Source organism: Aegilops tauschii, chromosome 5 (assembly GCF_002575655.3).
Source record: "Aegilops tauschii subsp. strangulata cultivar AL8/78 chromosome 5, Aet v6.0, whole genome shotgun sequence".
NCBI classification, from domain to species: Eukaryota; Viridiplantae; Streptophyta; class Magnoliopsida; order Poales; family Poaceae; genus Aegilops; species Aegilops tauschii.
Genome location: NC_053039.3, coordinates 400678986 through 400697900, shown reverse-complemented (window position 1 = coordinate 400697900; position 18915 = coordinate 400678986). Strand labels below are relative to the sequence as shown.

General features: G+C 44.7%; 1 pseudogene; it reads right to left on the bottom strand.

The window, feature by feature from the left end:
• Positions 1-4607: 4607 nt before the first annotated feature.
• LOC109772595 (uncharacterized) lies at positions 4608-6540 on the bottom strand (annotated as a pseudogene).
• Between the last annotated feature and the right edge of the window lie 12375 nt (positions 6541-18915).

Below are 18915 nucleotides of genomic sequence, written 5' to 3'. Positions count from 1 at the left end.
GAAATCCAGGTGTGAACAGTGTCAAGTATGCTTTTGACTTTTTTGACACTTTTCATTCTAGATTTGTCTTTTTTGTTTCTTAATGTGTATTTTGAATTTTGATCAGACCTTTTTAGGGGTTGTAGTCACATACATTGTGAACATTCATAAAAGATTCAAAATATTTTGAAACGTTTAAATTTGCGTCTCAAATTGGTATCATGAGAGCATTTAAGGTGTGATATCACCTGTGACTTTTCCAGCATATGAGTATATGACCATTGAACAGAACGGCATACATACTCCCTCTGTTCATAAATATAAAAAAATTCACTTTCATGAAATCGAATGTATATAAATATGTTTTAATGTGTTTGTTCATTCGTTTCAGTCTACATGTAGACTATTTGAAATGTCCAAAGCATCTTATATTGGAGAGAGCATATTGATGGGTGATGGCGATGACACAGAAAGTATTATCCAAAAGTCCAGCATTGCGCATGCACTATTCTTAACTGAACGTGCCCTCATATTCGTTTTTGCTTTGTCAGTGCATAAAGTAACAACAGTACGTGGTTCATATCTCGTCCTTGCCTCCTTAGAAGTAAATTCAGAAGAATACTTGGCGCGTTGAATGTACATGCGTGGTCAAAACAAACAGCTACGTACTCAAGATTTGACCTTGGAGTAGCTCATATCTCGTCCAATTCAGGCGGATCCCGTCGAAGATTTGATGCTGTCAAGATATTGCGCGCGTCCGCAAACTGGACCGAAATGTAAGCTTTTCTCCTCACTCGTTCTCCACAAACGCATCCTCATGCAGATTTTCTCGCCCTTAAGAGATGGCTGCACGACGGAAGGAAACTTGGGCGTGTTTGGTTCCTTGCATAGCTTCACACTGCATCGTATGCACCATCCTGGCTGAGTCTAGCCTGGCTAAGCTGATGCAAAAAAGAGTTGAGATATATGTTTAGTTGTCTGCATACTGTGGGGCAGGCCAATGTGAGAAGTTGTTTGCTAGGCTGTATGAGAAATCGGCATGTACTTCCCAAAAGCACGACGGCTACTCGGGTGCGTTTGGTTTCCTTGCCCCGACGGGCCATAGCCTAGCTAGCCCAGCTAGCGCAGGTATTTCTGGCCAAGCAGACACCAACCCGTCATCCACCAGAGCCTGCACCACCAGCACCCTATGATGCCGCCGTGACCGCGGACGGTCGTGCCGAGCCGGCACAGGCGTGCCTTCCCATGTGTGACTTGGGATGCCAATGCATCCTATATGCACAAAATAATTTAGTGATTGTAAAAGATGCAAGAAATTGTGATTTTTCTTTGAAACCATATATGATCAAGTATTGTACTCGTATAAAATGTTTCACAAAAAAATAACTCCCGTTGACTTTAGGGCAAAAAGCAAAAATTTAAGGACAAAATAGCAAATAGTACCAGTATATAGCATTTTGATTTGTGTTTTGCCACCCAAAATACCATGAAAGTCATTCCTTGGCGAACCTTTTAGGCCCCGTTCTCTTTAAAGGGTTCTGAACCATAGGAATGTAAAAATGTGCAGGAATAGGGAATGAGTTCAGGTACAACACCAAGGAATTGAAAACAAAGGAAATGAACAAAGACTGTGCGTTCGGTGGACGAAGAAAGAGCGCAGGAAGTCCCACTGCTAATCACACACTAGCGGTAGCTATTAGAATATTTTATATTCATTTCAGCTAGTATTCTTCTCTCACGTCTCACAGCATGCTTTGGTATAGTATATTTTATTCACCTTTCCTATGGCTGCCTCGGGCTTCCGCCCAGAAAAAGTGGTCAGGGTGGATGCAAAGATTCCTGTGAAATCGACACTACTGGCGAGCCTTTCCTCTGGTATACTGTAGCTAGTTCCTTTGAAACGAACGTATCAAAGAAAAAATAACCTGTGGAATTGAGGATTCCTTTGGAAAGGTTTGGAAAGCTGTGAAGCGAACGGGGCCTTAATATGAATACTATACTTGACCATATTTGATTCCAGAAAAGTTTAAGTTTGACTTTTTTTTGCAATTATTAAATTATTTTGTGCATACGGGTGCGTTGGCCCCCGGGTACACCATGGTAATTCGCGCGCAACAACCCTTTATGCATGTTATGCCGTGTAGTCTCGAAACTGCCACTCACCTCCGTGAGGACTATTTCTTCAATTGACAGACACTATTTCTTCAGTTCTATGCTACAGTTTGTTTTCGTGCCGGGTCAGCCCAAGCACGGCCTGCAACACTGTATTAGGTCGTGCCTTCCGGTTTTCTCCCTTTTCAGCTAAAGCCCACTCCGTTTGGTCATGTCGGGCAAGTGCAGCCCGTTTTACTTCGTGATGTGTTATGCTTTGGACCGTGCCAGCTAGGTTTCCTACGAGCTTAATGTCAAGGTGTTTTTCGCAAAATACCTAACAATAACATGACAACCACACAAAATTTGTATGACAATGAGATATCACCCCAGGTTACCAGGTTACCAGATGGACAGGAGCACGAATTTTACCTTCTTCGGGATCCCACGTAGCGAGTAACAACCCTATTCTTAAGTGTACATCTGGTGTTTCAGCGGGTTGTGGGTCTTGGAGACAGACGATCTAGACAGGGTGTATAGATTGGATCTGCTTGGCTAGACTAATCAAACGAATAATGACCTTCTGGAGATCTTGGATCCGATTGAACATTATGGAGATCTTGGATCCGATTGAAGATTATTGGGATAATTAGATTTATGCCCCTAGTTGTGTCCCACTCATCTGTTTTACCCCTAATTCCCAAAAGTCACCGGTTCTGTCCAAGTCACTTTGATCCTCTTATGCTTTTGCCCTTTGACCGTTTGACCGTCAGTTTGAAAACTTCATAACTAATTCATAAAAAATCAAACAAATGCAAATAAGATACCAAAATGTTCAGAAAAACATCACCTATATGTCAGTGTCATTTGCATTCATGAAAAAAGTGTTGGAAAGTGCACATCCGAGTTTTAGCTCTTTTGATACCACCATGAATAGTAAACTCTAAAAAAATTCAAAAAAATTCAAAAAAGTATGGTGGCAAAGAACGACAAGTGTTCTAAGTGCTTGCCAAGTTTCATTAGGGAACGACATTCGTGGAAGTCGTGGCAAAAAAATAATCTATTTTGGAGTGTTGATTGTTTTTTTTTGCCGCGGCACCCACAAATGTTATTCCTTGATGAAACTTGGTAGGCACTTAAAACATTTGTCATTCTTTGCCACCAAATTATTTTTGAATTTTTTTGAACTTTTTTAGATTTTACTATTAATGGTGGTAGCATAAGAGCTAAAACTCGGATGGGCACTTTCCAACACTTTTTTCATGAATGCAAATGACACTGACATATAGTGATGTTTTTCTGAACATTTTGGTATCTTATTTGCATTTTTCTGATTTAGTATGAATTAGTTATGAAGTTTTCAAACTGACGGTCAAACGGTCAAAGGGCAAAAGCATAAGAGGAGCAAAGCGATTTGGACAGAACCGATGACTTTTGGAAATTAGGGGTAAAACAGACGAGTGGGACACAACTAGAGGCATAAATCTAATTATCCCAAGATTATGTGCTCCTGCCGGCTCGAAGCCTATTCATTGGGGTTTTGGTTAGTGGCTTCGGCAGTCACCGCCCTCGTCTCCTCCTTCGTCCCCATTTAAGAGCCTCAGACACCTTGAATCTCTCCTTGTTGGAAAACCTTGAGTGGCACATATGCAAAAGTTGATGGCCTGACGTAGATCCTTCGCGCTTTACCAATACCGTGCTTCTGCGGCACAAATACAAAGATGCACGACAAGGAGAAGTGGGCAAATCCCACAAATCCTATTGGATGCTTACCGCGTCCAATAATCGACGAACGCACAGGCTATCAACAACAATGAGTTATTGGGCCAGCCCATTTTTCTCATCAGGTCCGATATACATAATCCTGGTTTTGGGAACCTTCTAGAAGGTTCCAAGTTGTGTTTTTAGCAGTTTTTCAAACCTTCTAGATGATTCCTGAACAGATTTTCTTTTATCTGTTGTTTTACTAGTTTTGGCTTTTATTTCATTTTCTTGTTTTTCATGTTTCTGTTTCTTCTTTATTATTTCAAATAATCAGAATTTTTTTAAAAAATCATTTTCAAAATTTGTTCACATATTAAAAAATGTTTTGGGGAGTATAAAAAATGTTTTCATTTTCAAATATTGTTTGGTATTTGAAACAATGTTCCCTTCAAAATTTGTTCACATATTCAAAAAATGTTTTGGAATTTTAAAAACTGCTCGCAAAACGTTCTTATATTATTCTCTCTGTCCCATAATATAAGAGCGTTTTTTACACAAGTGTAGTGTCAAAAACGTTCTTATATTATGGGACGGAGGAAGTACAAGCGAGACAGAGAAAACCAGGGAGAAAACAGGGAAAACAGAGGAGAAAAAACTGACAAAAGCCCAAGACAAAACCAAAAGCTAGCAGTCCACCGAGAAGCCACTCTTGTGCATGTGCAGCTAGGAAATTCCTCCATACTTTCAACCTAAACCCTAGTGCACTACAGCTGCACTACAGCAGCATCTGTGGCATTTGGACCGAATGCGTAGTACAAAGAACAATAGTTTGATTACAGTCCAAGCTTTTTCACAAGTCCAGGACTCTAGGGTGCGTAAATACCATTGTTAATCGATCACAGACACAAAAGTATCGGCCGGGCAAACACTTAGCCAGGAAAGCAACCGGGCAACGTCGACCAAGTCACCTTCACCGAGACCAAATACTTAGCAAAATCAGTTTTTATCTCTCGAGTATTAGACCCATGTGTTTTTGCCTTGAAGGTACAACGACGTTTGGACTCGGAACCGGATGACGGTGCGCGTACCTTGAATTTCAAACGTATGAAAGACCACTCCACTACGGCAACCACAGATCTCTTCAAGCCGCAAGACTTGACAACAGTGCCATTAAAGAGCCGGATCTCCGTATCGTCAAACCCACTGGTAAAACATCTGAGAGACATATGGAAACCGCTCTGCACTTCAGATATGAGAACCTCTACGGTCGCCTCGACCGCGCAAGAAAGACGAGCTAAAGTTATGTGAACTGCACCGCTACAATCGTTAGAGATGTTATATGTGAACGGACGATTCCATGTCCCGTGGGGGGCCTAAGGATATTGCTCCGTCGATCAGTTGTAGGTCATCTCTTTCTTGTCTGCCTCTCTTAATCCTCATGTCATACTCAATTAGAGCATAGTCCGCCACATCTATTCCTCGCTTAGGGCCACCGTACCACCCATGCTGATGAGAGAACCCTACAAAATTAGTATTATATTTAGTAGCTTTTTGTATGAAATGAATAGAAGTGCATAATTTTTTGAAAGGGATAATTACCCCCTGTTATTCATCTGATATTGTTTCAAATCCCAGATGTTTAGTTACATAAGCCTGTGTGAAATGAAAACAGAAAAGTGTTCTAGTGATGGGATCATCAATGCAATGTACCTACATATGCCTATAAACAAAAGAACACCAATTTCCATAAACAAAAGGAAATCAATTCAGTGTGGTGTACTACGAAACAACCGAGAATCGAAAACAATTTGGTTCGATTTTGTTTGGAATAAGTGATACTCCATTAGTTTCATAATTTCAATCTGTTCTCATAGTAAATCACCCTTTCATACTGTTATAGTACTGCCTTATACGATCAAAAGTACTATACTGTTACTATGCTATTTATGGACAGACTAATCGCATGGAAGCATATTTTCCACAGGTAAGACAAAAGTATTACATGTGAGCTATAACATAATAAATTAGCATGGAACAACAACTGTAACTAATCTTACATCTAGTTATTAAGAAAACCAAGCGTGAAAACTGGGTTTTATGTCTACTAAATAATTCAGGAGCACAAATAATACAAACTTAAAGAGTCACAATCTATCCCAACTTTAATGATGTAAAATAGAGTAGTAATTGTAGTATGCCACCAAGAGAATGCAGTGTTCTATACATGTGATAAGTTTATCCCTAGAATGTGAAATGAATAATGTAATTTAAATAAGGAATAAGTCTACATAACCCCCTCAAATAGCAACATTCCGACCTGAACACACTTAACTGGAAAATTCTGATATTTCACTCCTGAAATATTCCAGAACGTCTAAATGATTCTCTTGGGTAGTTCTGCATTCGAGGCAGTGTGCACCTAACTAGCAACGTGGATGGAACCTCCAAAACCGCTCCAATGTGTGAGTTAGATGGAGGTGGATACTTTTAATGGGCAAACACAAGTTTTCATAACTAAGCAGGTTAAGTAGGCAAACCTCGACACTAGGGGGTGTTAGGAACTTAGGATAGACTTATCCCTTGAAATAATTGCACGCAAGTATGGATGTGCACCTGCTCCACAATAATGAGATCATCCCTGCTAATATTGATGACATAATTAAGCAACTTATCCACATCATCCCGAGCTGCTATGTATCCATACAACTCTACTAATCCATCATTCCCAGGAATTTTAGCCAACTCTAATGAGAAAATTTGCAGCATGGTAGAAGAAGACATGCGTTTGCTGGGATCTGAAAACATCATTGCCTCCAACCGAGCTTCACAAAAAGTAAAGTTGTGTTGTAAGTTTGTAACTGAAATTAATGTGGTAAACAGATAGATGTATGACATTAGAAAAGTAAAAAAAATGTCGTTTGAGGATTATATGGCCCTACTGGAATTTTTCGTTTTCATCTACTGAGTAGAAACTATATATGTTCTTTGAATTTTGCTCCATCGAAAAGTTACTCTTTAGGAACACCAAAAGGAAGCATTGCCCTGAAAAGCTTATTGGTTGCTTCCATGGAACACCTGTCATCTATTTATGAACACAAAAAGGATTCAAGGGGATATCGACACAAATTTTATGTCCTCTTTTGTTCTAAAGCATACAACACCTGTCATCTATTTAACTGACTGGTGTGCTAGGTGGAGTTGACTGCATGATTTCAATTATTGGTGCTACAAGTCAGTACACTATCTAGTATCACTGCAGAAGAGTTAGGGAGGAGAGCAAACTCGGTCGTTCTAATTAGGGAAAGGTGTGGTAGCTCTCGGGAGTCCAGACACCCCCTTATCAGGCCATTGAGTCACGCTGAGATGCGTGCTATGGTCTGTCAAGCACCAAACGATTTGCAGCATAATTCAGATGTGACAGCCTATTTCACTCGTTTAGTAGCAGTGCAGTCAGGTTCGTACAAGGGAATACGTCCAAGCTGTAGGTACGTACTTTTGACTAGACTAGCCTACTTCTGATGAGACAAGAAAGAGATGACAACTCGGTCTGTTCAACACGGTCAAAACAGTGCAGGAGAAAGGCCCCAACGGCCTAAAGAATTTACGTTTCATAGATACGCTAATTTATGATCCTGATGGGACGTGCTGGGACTGCAAACGAAAACATGTTTTCTATAATAAGCCAAAACATTTTCGCTGGCGGTAAGGACCCAAAAAATGGATTCATTTAATCCAGACTGCTGCTTGTTTGAAGGCAAATTTAACAATTTTGACCTGGAAACGAAATAAATTCACAGAATGAACTGGGTGCGAAACTATTTCACACCCCTAACCCTTTTGTGTATCGCCCGCCACGCCGGCGCCACACCCTATGGTGCAGCGCCTAGCTCCGGGGCGTTGCACCTCTGTCCACCGTGGCAGCCCACGGGCCCGCACCCAGCAGTGCAACGCCTCCGAGCTAGGCGCTGCACAGCGCCTAGCCGCTAGGCGTTGCACGTGTAATGTGCAGCGCCTAGCGGCTAGGCGCTGCACTGTGACTTATATGCAAACGCGCCAGCCCTCTCCTCCCCCACCCTTCCCATTGGCAGTTACAGAAAAAGAAGGGCGGCGGCCATCTGCACTCCCCCTCTCAATCCCCTCTCCCAAATCCTTCCGATCCGACGATTTGGTCCGTGCATTTGTTCACCAATCCATCGTAGAAGGTACTCTCCTCCGATCCCCTTCTTTCTATCCATAGGAAATATTATATTTTGAAGATTTGGGGAACCCTTGTTTGAATCTTGCATGTATTAGATTTGGGCAACTTTTGTTTGAATCTTGAATATATTAGATTTGGGGAACCCTTGTTAGATTAGAATGTGGTTTGGATAGATAGGTTGACATGTTATTTATATAGTTTGGATACATAGATTGACATGTTATTTCTATGGAGAAGTAGATTGACATGTTATTTGTATGGAGAAGTAGATTGACATGTTATAGTTTGGATACATAGATTGACATGTTATAGTTTGGATACATAGATTGACATGTTATTTGTATGGAGAAGTAGATTGACATGTTATAGTTTGGATACATAGATTGACATGTTATTTGTATGAAGTAGGCCCAAGTAGGGGGAAGCACCATATGCTTTGGATCTTGCATGTAGTAGGCCTACTTTAGTTTTTTTGAATTGAAAAGATAATCGTGTTGACAAGAATGCTTTGTTGAAATTATTAGGATGGTTTGGCTTCTCGATGATCATTGGGACAAACAACACCGGTCGTACGCTATGTCGGTGGAGCAGCGGGTAATAATGAAAGTTGCCGGTGTTATGAATTTCGTATGTTTTTTCAAACACAAATGCCTCATATGTAATGATTTGTTTGTTTGTTTGTTTGTAGGAGCTTGCACCTCTGAAGCTTCGGTCTCACGGGATCAGCCTTGGAGGGATGAGCTATGATGAGCGGTACACACCTTATGTTAGGGACGCAGGACTTCTCCTTTTCATTGAGTTGGTCCGCCGGTCGACGCCACCCAACAATGCTGCAGCACTCACCGCGCTTATTGATCATTGGAGGCCAGAGACACACACTTTCCATCTTCGGACCGGGGAGATGACCGTGACGCTGCAGGATATCGCTATGATCACCGGTCTTCCTATCGATGGCAATCCTTTATGTATGAACACCGATTCTGAAGGGTGGCGCGCGCAGATGCATGCCCTTATCGGTATGGTTCCTCCGGAGCCTCGGGAGCCAGAAAGGGAAGATAAGAAGAAGGAAAGAGTCGCAGCGGGCGCTACTTTCACGTGGATATCATCGAACTTCGCTCATTGCCCCGATGATGCTAATGAGGACATGGTGAAGACTTATGCTCGTGTCTACATGTGGTACGTGATATCGAGGACACTGTTTGCTGATGGCACAGGCAAGAATGCTCCATGGATGTGGCTGAAGGCGTTGACCGTCTTCGATAGCAAATGGAGTTGGGGTTCGGCGACACTAGCTTACTTGTATCGACAGGTATGAAGTTGTTTCCTTTTCACTTCATTGATAAATTATCAATGCGCTCTTGCGGCAAATTTGACCATGTTCTTTTTTATGTGCAGTTGGACGATGCCAGTTGTAGGCACACTGGAGGTATTGGTGGTTGTCTGCTCGCACTTTCCATATGGAGCTGGGAGCGTTTGCCGGTTGGACGACCTAAGACCGTGAAGTACGAGGATTGGGACGATAAAGACGACCCACTACGGCTCCCCACTTGGGCTTACAAGTGGGATGTGTTAAATGAGACGACGGATGATCCCTCTGTAATGTACAAGTTGTACAAGAGCGAGCTGGACGCGATCACGCCTAAGCAGGTGAACCGACCTTGCATAAGTGATTATCATGCTTGTATCTTCACTCGATATCAATTTTGCATTCAATCCCATTTTGCAGGTGGAATGGGAGCCGTATGGAAAAGGAGAGAGTTTTGGTAACCCTATAGAGTTCAGGCTTAATCCGATGTGCATTAGGGATAGGGATCTCTGGCATATGCGGTGCCCACTGATATGCAACTGGGCGGTTGAGCTTCACCTACCACATCGGGTGTTCCGCCAGTTTGGTTTGTTCCAGCCACAACCGCCAGAGTGGGAGGACACGGACAAGTTGCTACACGCGTAAGATATAATTAACCTTGAGCACTTAGCAGCTTCTCGACGGTTTCGATGATGCTAATATTCTGTTTCTAACTTGCAGGTTGGATAGGAAAAAGCAGCGGAAGATCAAGGATTGGGCCAGCCATCACAGGAAGTATGTCGTGCAGTTCGCTCTTAGTGTGGAGCAAGCAAGGGCTGGAAAATGAGCCCAGCTTCGTGAGCACTGCCCGATCGCGTTCAACAACTATCTCGCATGGTTTCTTGCAAGTACCCGCGTGGAGGTATGCCAGCCGGCGTATGCTGAGGAGATTCTGGAAGAACCCACCGTTTTTGATGAGGTAGCCCAGCACCAGTACAACGCATTAGTCAGGAAAGGCAACTCGGTGATCCCTTCAGCTCCAATGATGAACTTCGTGGTTAGCCCTTTTTGCTTTTCCATTCGCACTTTTCACATCTTCGCTTGCCTAACACTTTGATACCGTTTCTGTTCATAGCGTGTCCAGATCAAGAAAGCAGCTGACGAGACCGAGACTATTCTGGAAACAACCCCGGCTGGCAAAAGCGATGGGGAAGGTGCACTTCGAGAATTCATTAAGGTTCACATCTCCTTCAAACTAGCACTTAACATTTGTTGGTACGTTCCATTTCTCATTCACTTGTACATGTTGCAGCGCCAGGGCCAAAAGTTAAGGCGGCTATCAAACCTTTTCGGTTGTCGTGACCCCGAGTATGTATCACCAGAACGGTCTAGGTCGGCGACACCATCAGATCCCGCTTCGGGCAGAGCCATGGTGAACCTTTCAAGGATGAGGATGTGGGTGGGGTCACCCAAGAGGTATGGCATGACGATATATATCCATTTGTTGATGCATTGCTAACTATATCCTCACACACGGTCTTTCCATATCTTTTGTTGATGCATAGGTTGCTGATGATATGACCTTGGGGACGTACCGGGCTCGGTCTGCATACGAGTTGAAGCCTAGGAGGGGAATCAACAAGTACACACCTGAAGACTTCACCCAAAGAGGCAAAAGGACGGTCGGCACCTCGCGGATGGCGGCTTTGGATGACTATTTGGATGACGATGTCGAACCGGAGGCGGAGCCGGAGCCGGAGCGGGTTCCTCTTCCTAGGAAGGTGAATAAGATAAGCGTCAAGAGGGGGGGGGGAGGACCCAGCAAGCGTGGAAAGCACTAGTCATCTTAGTTTTTTTTTATAATGTTGAACTTCGAGTGCGATTTGTTATGTCGTTGAACTTGGAGTGGTCGTACCTTTTATGTCATTGAACTTGGAGTGGTGGTAGCTCTATGGTAAACTGGAACTTATTGTGATGGTCCTTTCTATGAAATGATTTCTTTTGTGAACCCTTTGTTTGTTATACTAATTGTTATACTTGGAGAAATGATGTCGTACCTGAATGTTTGTTATACTAGTTGTTGAACTGTGGCTGAAAAAGACCTAGTAGAGGGGGGGAGGAGGCACAGTAGGTAGGCCTCAAGTTTCAGGCAAAAAAATTGCTAAGTGTTTGTGCAGCGCCCAGCACGGAGGCGCCACACTCTACAGTGCAACGCCTGCGAGCTAGGCGTTGCACTGTAGAGTGTGGCGCCTCCGTGCTAGGCGCTGCATATGTCTGTAACTAGCCATACTTCTGTTGCTTTCTGGATAGCTACAGACATATGCAGCGCCTAGCTTGGAGGCGCCGCACTCTACAGTGCAACGCCTAGCACGCAGGCGCTGCACTATAGAGTGTGGCGCCTCCGTGCTAGGCGCTGCATATGTCTGTAACTAGCCATACTTCTGTTCCTTTTCTGGATAGCTGCAGACATGTGCAGCGCCTAGCTTGGAGGCGCCACACTCTACAGTGCAACGCCTAGCGCGCAGGCGCTGCACTATGGAGTGTGGCGCCTCCGTGCTAGGCGTTGCATATGTCTGTAACTAGCCATACTTCTGTTGCTTTTCTGGATAGCTACAGACATGTGCAGCGCCTAGCTTGGAGGCGCCGCACTCTACAGTGCAACGCCTAGCACGCAGGCGCTGCACTATAGAGTGTGGCGCCTCCAAGCTAGGCGCTGCACATGTCTGTAACTAGCCATACTTCTGTTCCTTGCTGGATAGGTACACACATGTGCAGCACCTAGCTCGGAGGCGCCGCACTCTACAGTGCAACGCCTAGCTCGCAGGCGCTGCACTATATAGTGTGGCGCCTCCGAGCTAGGCGCTGCACTGGTCTGTAGCTATGCAGCCAGAACAGAAGGTACTTTACAGTTTGAGGCACTTGGACTTGGACTTAGTGAATTTTTTAGCTATCCAGAGAGCCACAGCAGCTAGGCGCCACATGGTAGATTGCAGCGTCCAAGTACTTCACGACACATAGTAGTTCATAACACATACTACTTCACGACACATGGTAGTTCGTACAACCAAATCAAGGAGGAGACATAGTAGTTCACCACACATAGTAGTTCTTACAACCAAATCGAGGAGGAGACATAGTAGTTCACGGCATATAATAGTTCACAACCAAATCGAAGAGGAGACATAGTAGTTCACAAGCAAATCGAAGAGGAGACATAGCTCTATTGCGTAGGGGAAGGCCCCTTTCCCTTCTTCTTCTTCCTCTCTTCTTCCTCTTCCTCCTCCCTTTTTCTTATGAGGTGAGCCTCCTTAACCACCCTCTCCATGAATATCTGCTTGTCCCTCTCTTCTTTTTCAGCTGCAATTGCCCAAAGCTTCATGGTTCTTTCTTCAAAATCCTGTTGACGCTTCTTCTGTGCCTCCTCAACTTGCCTCATCAACGCTTGCTCCCTAGCGCGCATCGCATTTTCCGCACTCTGTTTTCCCTTCCTCTCCTTCTCAAGCTCCTCTCCCTTCTTCTTCTTTAGCTTGGCTGCATCCTCCTCTCTAAGCTTCTTCGCCGCCTTCTCCCACCATCCGGCCATCTCATCTTCGCCATCCTCCTTCATCGTTGGTTTGTTGGGTTGGGAAGCCGCCATACCTACAATGAGTGGAACATAATGGTTAGTAAGGACAATAAGAACAAATGGAAGCAAATATGAAAAAGAAGAACATATGGAAAAACAAGAACATATGATACATTATAGTTAGTGAGGAACATACGGAAACGGTCCATCTAGGTATCCAAACATTCCTCTATAACGAACTTGCGCTTGTCCATCACCACGGCCAAGTCCACCACCAAGGCCAAGACCATCACCACGGCCATTACCACCACGTCGAGCTCTTCCACCACCACGGCCGAGACCACCACCACCTCTACCACCACCACGGCCTCTTGTAAGTCCAAGTTGCCGACCTCTTGGTTGGCTAGGCACTTGTTGGCTACCACTTGGTTGCCTTGGCACTTGTTGGCTACCACTAGGTTGGCTAACACTTGGTTGGCTAGGCACTTGTTGGCTACCACTTGGTTGCCTTGGCACTTGTTGGCTACCACTAGGTTGGCTACCACTAGGTTGGCTACCACTTGGTTGGCTTCGCACTTGTTGGCTACCACTTGGTTGGCGACCACTAGGTTGGCTACCACTTGGTTGGCTCCCTTGTGTAGCTCCATGTTGGCTTGTGCTTGCATCATTTTTCTTGGACCTTTTCCTTGGTTTCGTACATTTTCTTTTGTTGTGGCCATGACCTTTGCACTCCCCACAACGGGAGCTCTCACGAGGCTCTTGGAATTGGTCGTTGCCCGCTTCGTGGCGCCCACCATGGCCCCATCCGTCCATGTCGCCTCTAAGACGCTTTGTCTTACGTCTACCCCGTTTAACAACCTTCAACTCCGGATCCGGCCATAGTTGAACTCCATGATACTCCGGCCATTGTGATTGGTCAAAGTATGGGTGAAAGCGGGGAGCCCATGTTTTCTTGACCGTCATGATTGAGAACTCGGACTCCCTCACGGTGCGTGGGTGATTGATGTCCACATTCCTAACGCGGCCGGCGGCATACAAATGTGAGCATGGGAGATGAAGCAACAATGGCCTCCCGCAAGTGCAATCACATTGTGTTAACGACACCTTGAAAGCCCGACCTCCATGTTGCCGGCCATCGTTTGTGGTTCCTCCTGGCTCTTTCACTTCGTACTTCCACTCCTCATTGTTATATAATATAGCTTCTTCTGAGTCCGCCTTCCGTGATTGAAATAGCAACCATTCATCAACTTTGGGTGGGGACTTGTACTTGTACTTCCGTGGGTTCTCACCCGCTATCTGTGCATCGGTTTCCATCGAGTACTTTACAAAGTACGCATTCATCTTGTCAAATGTGTATTGAACTATTGCCGTCATGGGTAATCCACGTGCACCTTTGAGCACCCTATTGAAGCATTCGGCCATATTGCTTGTCATTTGACCGTATCTCCGGCCATCTTCATCAAAAGCACGTGCCCACTTGTTCCGGTATTGAATGTGCCTATTGAGAAACTCTTGACCCCCGGGATCAAGTTTTTTGTGTGCGAGCAATTTGTTGTACAAAGTGGAGAAGCGCTTATCGGAGAAAGCGAGACAACAATCTTGAAGATCATCGACCAACTCCTTAAGGCCACATGCCCTATAGAAGTTCTAACAAAAGTGCCTCATGCACCATCGATGGTGCAACGGAGCATGCCCGGGAATGTCAGTCTCCACGGCGTTAAGAATTCCTTGATTCCGATCCGATATGACACAAATTTCCCTTTGAGCGGGTAACACCTTCGTCCTCAAAAGATGCAGAAACCACTCCCAGTTGTCATTGTTTTCCACCTCAACCAAAGCAAATGCCAATGGCAACACCCGGTTATTGGCATCACTTGCTATCGCAACCAACAAGGTGCCCTTGTATTGTCCGGTCAAGAACGTGCCATCAATTGCGATGACTGGCCTACAATGTTCGAAAGCCCTCACACATTGCTCGAACGCCCAAAAAGCACGGCCAAATACTCTGACTTTCCTTCCTTCATGAACCGTTGTTTGGTGCCCATGAGGCTCGACCACATGAACCATGCCCGGGTTTGTCGCGGCCATGGCTAACAACAACCTAGGGATTCGGTTGTATGCTTTCTCCCATGTACCATACAACATCTTAAATGCGGCTTGCTTCGCCTTCCATGCCTTGCCGTATTTCACCTTGTAATGAAAGATGGCTTTCACAAGGTCAATGACATGTTGGACGCTCATTGTTGGAAGTGTGGATATTGGGTTCGAGAGCCTGTAAGCGATGAACTCGGACGTGAGGTTTTTGTGGTCTTGGGACACAATCTTGCCATCCACCCTTTTGCCTTGGCACATGTGAGTTGGCACACAACTCACTACATGCCAAGTAGGACCTCCTTTCCATGGTCTTGCACGCACAATCCATGGACAACCGCCACGGCGTCTTGCCACTCCTTGTTGGACCTCCTTTTCATCTTCACATGCACATGCAACCGTGTAGCGCACATTGACGTCCGAGTGCACCACCTTGTGTGGACGATAATGCGTAACCGAGTAGTTGTCGAGCCACATCTTCAAATCCAACAAGCTGTCGAACTTAGAACCTTTAGCAATCCGGTTCTTGTCGTCTACCAAATCACGGTGAGAGCTTGGCCTAACCCCAAGAGCTACACATTGGCCACCATCTACCACGGCTTCATCCGCGAGACTAACATCCTTGAACAATGTAGTCCGATGATCCCGACCAAATACCTTCTCGAAAGCTTCGGCCTCCTTCACCGTGAACCCCTCCGCATCAACTTGTTCATCGGGACCATCGTCATCCGAGTCCGATGCATATGCACGGGAAAAAGGGATGGAATGGTCCATTGTCTCTTGCAAATGATATTTGTCGAGATCACCCACATTGTTGTCATGGAGATCAACTTCATTGTCATCGTCCGCATACTCATCGTTATCCTCTTGCAAAGATTCATCTTGGTTGTTTCTACACGGGCTCAATGTTGGCCTCACTTCTTGGGTCAAAAGAGGTTCAACAATTTCATCTTGCTTCAAGGGTGGGGGGCTACTAGCAACCAAAGGGGAGGGGTTCCGGTTCAAGTCCAAATGCAAACTTGACTCAACCTTCTTCGTTGCAAATAACTCAAGAGCCTTGTCTAGTGATTCGGCCACCGTCTCCTTGTATGCAACCCAACGTTGCTCCGAGTTTACACGCATTGTCTTCCAACGGATGTGCATTCCAAAACCAACATTATGCCTTCCCTCCAACTCAATGATATCACTAGGGTCCATCCAATTCAAATCTTTCCTAACTTGTTGCAAGAGCTCCGCATAGCTAGGACTACTATCAAACACAATGTCAAGCTCATCCGGGTCCGGTTCTTTATTGCCTTTCAAAAAGGCGTCTTTGTCCCCATGATGAACAAACACACATGTTCTTCCCATCCCTATAAGCAATGAACACAAGGTAACATTGCTTCCATGAGTACTAATCCATGGATTAACACCGAATACAAACCCTAATATATATATGAAACAACAACCCTAACCCTAACCATAACCCTAACCCTAACCATAACCATAACCCTAACCATAACCCTAGCCCTAAACCTAACCCTAGCACCAACATAAGAACACCCATAACAATAACCCTAGCATACTAACAAAGCCTAATGGGCAAACAAACATCTCACATCTCCATGCAAATCTCTAGATCCAAACAAAACTAGGGTTTCCCCAAACTACCAACAAATGAGCAATGGGAGAACTTTACTTCGATCAAAACAAGGGGATCGGAGATTATTACCTTGAGGGAGGGTTTGACTTCGAAATCCACGGACAAATTCTTCAAATTTGCAAGATTTGGAAGAAGATTTGAGAGGGGGGGAGAGTGGGAGAGGGGGCAAAGCTCGGGGAGAGAGTGAGAGAGTGTGTGGTGGGGGGGTGGGGGAGGGGGGCCCAGCCAAGTGGCTGGATAAGTCACAGTGCAACGCCTAGCGGCTAGGCGCTGCACATTTCACGTGCAACGCCTAGCGGCTAGGCGCTGCACATTACAGGTGCAGCGCCTAGCTCGGAGGCGTTGCACTGCTGGGTGCGGGCCCATGGGCTGCCACGGTGGACAGAGGTGCAACGCCCCGGAGCTAGGCGCTGCACCGTAGGGTGTGGCGCCGGCGTGGCGGGCGCTACACAAAAGGGTTAGGGGTGTGAAATAGTTTCGCACCCAGTTCATTCTGTGAATTTATTTCGTTTCGAGGTCAAAATTGTCAAATTTGCCTTGTTTGAATCACGGGCTGCGACCAGGAAGTGACAGGTGCAGAGGAATCTGCAGTCAACAGTGTCCTATGGGCCTCAGCTGTAGCTGTTACTGTTCAACCAGGACTGCTAAACCAAACACCATTCTAGCGCGTTGCACACATCTCAAGAATCTTCTTATGACTAGACGGTGGTGATAGAAGGGTGTCCAGGCATCCGGGTCCTAAAAAGCCAGTCTCTTCTAATTAAGGTTCCGACAATAACCCAAGAGAAGACTGTATCCGCAGATAACCAGGTATACTCACAGAGCTACGCTTGTAAAAATGCTATTCTTTTCCTGTCAGATAACAGAGTAAATTGCTATTTGTGCAAGCAGCGCCAAGTTGAAGAAGGGCCTGCACAAGTGAATTCAGGTTTTCTGGATGGAAGTGCTAATTAATCTCATCGAAATTTTAGGACTTGCATTAGTTAACTGTAAGCTAGGGTGCAAGGCGATGAAGGTTTGGGGGAAGCTCGCACACAGCTGAGCTATAGCGTTGGCTCCTTAAACATAATAATCTCTATGATCACAATCAAAATGTACAGCCGTAGGACGTGGGAAAAGGTACCAATGTTGAGGGGGAAAAAGGTTCATATCTGTAACAACAACTATAGTAAAGAATAGGAAGAGAGACAGGCTTGACGAGATCCCTTACTCTCGCTACGATCTGCAACAGGATAATCTCTCTTCCAGCCACACCAATAGAGGGCCCTGTACATAGAGCCATCACGGATTCACGGTGTCTCGCAGTCGCTGGCTTCTTCTTCGTCCTCCTTGATCACGATTTCAGTCGTGCGACCCTTGGTTGCGCTCCTTGGGTCTTCCTCGCAGCCATGGGGGTTCACGTCTTGGCCCCATGTCGCCTCCGAGGAAACACTACGGAGAGATGGATCGAGTCGTCGCGCGAGCGCTGGTGGCCACCAGCGAGATGCCATGGAGAGGAGGAGAGGTCGCGAGGGAGAGGAGAGGCGCTGCATTGGGATGGCACGTTAGGGCGTCGGAGGGCCTGTAGAACAGAGCGCGCCGGGGATTTGCGTCTGAGCGCGCGACGGACGGCGGCGGCGGCGGGGAATATTACTGGATTACTTTTTATGTTTTCGGCCGTTCGCCAAGGGGAACACCCATTGGCCCAGCGGCCCAGATTACTGTTTTATCTTTTTTTTTTAAATGTCATGAACAAAAATACATATTTTCTTATAAAAACTGAGGAAAACATAAAATGTACAATTTCCATGAATATGAAAAAAAAGAAAATTTTCATGCTACATTATAAAAATGCCATGCTAGTTTATAAATTTACAAAAAATGTATGATTAGAAAATGTGATGTCTGATCTATAAACAATTTTATGAATTATGACATGGATATGTTGTCAATATGAAAAAAAATGTTTTGGAGAACATTTTATTATTATTTTTGCCAAGGACCAGAAAAAGGTCCGTGCCATAAATTGTTTGCTTTATTTTGTACATCATGCATAAAATCTTAAAAAAATGCAAATGTTAGTTTTTTTGGCATGCCAATAAAACAATGACATCCTCCTGATAATAAAAATGTCCTGCCAACAATAATAAAAATTTCATGCTCTCAATATAAAACTGCCAACATGTTAATAATAAGGCCGACATCCTCCTAATAATAAAATGTCATGCTCTTATCATAAAACAGTCATCCTATTGACAAAAAAGTCATGGTACTAATAATAAAAATCCCATGCTCTTAATAAAAAAACACTCATCCTCTTAATAATAAAAGTGGCATGTTACTAATTAGTAAAATTTCATGCTCTTAATAAAAGAAATGTC